This window comes from Pinus tabuliformis, chromosome 7 (assembly GCF_031772625.1).
Source record: "Pinus tabuliformis cultivar Carrire ecotype Pingquan chromosome 7, CPIR1, whole genome shotgun sequence".
Lineage (NCBI taxonomy): Eukaryota > Viridiplantae > Streptophyta > Pinopsida > Pinales > Pinaceae > Pinus > Pinus tabuliformis.
In genome coordinates this window covers 632124717-632127975 of record NC_142293.1, presented here as the reverse complement: position 1 = coordinate 632127975, position 3259 = coordinate 632124717, and the positions used below count along the sequence as shown (strand labels likewise).

At 40.2% G+C, this 3259-nt stretch overlaps 1 pseudogene; it reads left to right on the top strand.

The window, feature by feature from the left end:
- The first annotated feature begins 602 nt into the window (after positions 1 to 602).
- Positions 603 to 1565, top strand: LOC149249025 (elongation factor G-1, chloroplastic pseudogene; annotated as a pseudogene).
- The last annotated feature ends 1694 nt before the right edge of the window (positions 1566 to 3259 follow it).

The following is a 3259-nucleotide window of genomic DNA, read 5'->3' as shown; positions in this document are numbered from 1 at the left end:
CCATGTCTATATAAGATATTTCTTAAAGCCATTCATTCATTTGCACTCAATGAGATATCGAAAGCTTAAAAGAGAAGTCGAGTGTGAAGATTGGAAGAAAAAAGTTGTGATATTAAAGCCATGACTGTGTAAAGACGGCGCGTGGCGCACACAACAGGTGGCGTGATGCACTGAAGGAGTGCGGCGCACTAGGCACTTTTACACAGTGCAAATATACACTGGCGCGACGCACTCACCAGGCATGGCGCACTAGGATTGGCGCGTGGCGCATAAGCCTGTAATGTGAATTTTCTGCCAAATCTTCTCCGAGTTGGATTTTTCTTTCTATCTGTCTATTTGACAGTGTTTCTGGTGTTGAGCTGTAGTTAGAGACTGTATGGAGACAAGCAGATAGGTATGGTGTTACCAGAATTTGTTTTGTTAACAAAATGGATTGACTTGGAGCAAACTTTTTCAGGACAAGGGACATGATAGTAATAAACCAAGGGGAAAAACCTCTTATTCTGCAAATTCCCATTGGGGTGGAGGAACATTTTTAGGGACTTATTGATTTCGTGAAAATGAAGGTTGTGTTGTGGTCTAGAGAGGAATTGAGTGCGAAGTTTAGCTATGAGGATATTCCAGCAGACCTTCTAGATTTAGCCACAGAATATAGGAATCAAATGATTGAAACTATAGTAGAACTTGATGATGATGTGATGGAGAAATATCACGAGGGAAAGGAACCCGACGAGAAAACAATCAAGAGATTGATCAGAAAGGGCACCATATCTATCAGTTTTGTTCCCGTTCTTTGTGGCTCAGCATTTAAGAACAAGGGTGTGCAGCCTTTATTGGATGCTGTTGTGGATTATTTGCCTTCCCCTATTGACTTGCCACCAATGAAGGGAACAGATGTTGATGATCCAGAAGTAACCCTAGAAAGGCGTGCTAGTGATGATGAACCATTTGCCGGACTTGCTTTTAAAATTATGACAGATCCCTTGGTAGGATCTCTTACATTTGTCTGAGTTTACTCTGGCGTCCTCATAGCTGGATCATATGTACTTAATTCCAACAAAGGGAAGAAAGAAAGAATTGGACGTTTATTACGAATGCATGCAATTAGTCGAGATGATGTCAAGATTGTTGTGACAGGGGATATAGTAGCACTTGCTGGTTTGAAGGATACAATAACAGGAGAGACTCTTTGTGATCCTGATAAGCCAGTTGTGCTGGAGAGAATGGACTTTCCTGAACCTGTTATTAAAGTCACAATTGAACTGAAAACAAAAGCTGATGTGGACAAGATGTCTATGGGTCTTGTCAAGCTTGCTCAGGAAGATCCTTCTTTTCACTTCTCAAGAGATGAAGAGAGCAATCAAACTGTTATTGAAGGTATGGGGGAGTTGCATCTTGAAATCATTGTTGACCGTTTGAAGAGAGAATTCAAGGTCGAGGCTAATGTCGGTGCTCCTCAAGTAAACTACATAGAAAGAATATCAAAGATTGCAGAGATCAAGAATGTGGCTATGTCTGAAATCGAGATCATTTTTGTCGAGATAGATGGTGTAAAGGTGTCCTAAACCATTACTTCGGTGTGAAATTATTTTGCTCAAGAGGTTCCAATCCACTCCGGTGCTACATCAAATGTTGTTTTTACTTTGATTGAGGGAAGTGAGTCTACCCTTCCTCCTATAATCAATGCTTTCGAGTATTACCAGCGACTTCAATCAGACTACCCAACATATTCTCAAGATATTGATGCTCTTAACACTATAAAAAGTAGAGTCGACATAAAAGGTTGGATTTATGTTGACCCTTGCTATTTGATACCGTAGAATGGAATTCGCTGTGATAAAACTCTGGGGAAATAATAATTTCTGAAATAGATTTGCCGGGAAGGGATCTAACAGGATCGGTGCCTAGCGATTTTGCAAACTTGACTCGATTAGCCCATCTGTCTCTCGAACATAATCTCTTCACGGGACCAATGCCAAATTTGGCCAATCTATCCAATTTGGAGTGACTATATTTACAAAACAATAAAATGAACGATACTTTCCAGAAACTGATCTTCCGGACATGATCTTAACGCAGGATTACATTGAAAAGCACGGATGTTACATGCAAGATGTCATCATACTAGCAAATGACAGTAATGTAATTGCCGAATGTTGAATGTAAAACAATTCATCTGCGTATTCATGATCCAAATTGAATGAAAGTGGTGTTATGTCTTAGGTGGCAATCATTGCATACTTTGGCATTCGATCCAAAGAACATATGTGGCGGATTTGACCCAGATTTTTGCATTAAAATATTGGAGACCTTTTCCCTTCTGTAAAGCGGCAAATGCATCTCCAGAAATTTGAGGAGGTTGATGCAGAATTTAAAAGAGGGGAAAAAAATGACTTGGAGGGATTCAGATTGAAGCTGAAGAATGTACTTAAAGAAAAATCAGATATTTTCAATTTTGATGCACCACAAGGGGATAAGGTTAAACTAGGGGAGCCTAGGTGGAAAGAAAGGTATTACAAAGAAAAGTTTACGGCCCACGCTCCAGAAGAAATCAATGAAGCTAGAAAATATGTTATTTTGAAATATACTGAAGGATTGTGCTGGGTTATGCGCTATTTCTACCAAGGTGTATGTTCGTGGCAATGGTTTTATCCATATCACTATGCTCTGTTTGCATCTAATCTGAGGGATATGGATCGGTTGGAGATAAGCTTTGAACTAGGGAAGCCATTCAAACTATTCAATCAGCTCATGGGAAATCTTCCAGCTGCAAGTGCAAGTGCTCTTCTTGAACATTATAGACCCTTGATGACTGATCCAAACTCACCTATTATTGATTTTTATCCTACTGACTTTGAGATAGACATGAATGATAAATGCTTTGCTTGGCAGGGTGTGGCAAAATTGCCTTTTATTGATGAAGCTCGCCTACTCACGGAGGTTAACAAGGTTTAGTGCACCTTGACGGTAGAGGAAATGCGCAGAAATACTGTGATGTATGACTTGTTATTTGTGACCGTGAGCCATCCATTGTCACCATATGTTTTTCAATTTATGATAAAGGTAGCCATCTTTCAGGGCAGAAAGGACTTGGAGTAAATGAAGAAATTGATCCTAGAGCTAGTGGGGGGATGAAAGGTTTCTTTTGCCTTTGCGATGGAGAAGCATGCCCCCCTATCTGTTGGCATTATGGCATAGGTGTGATGCTATGGTACAGGTGTTGTCCTTGATGGCAACTCTCTCTGATGACAGATCTCAG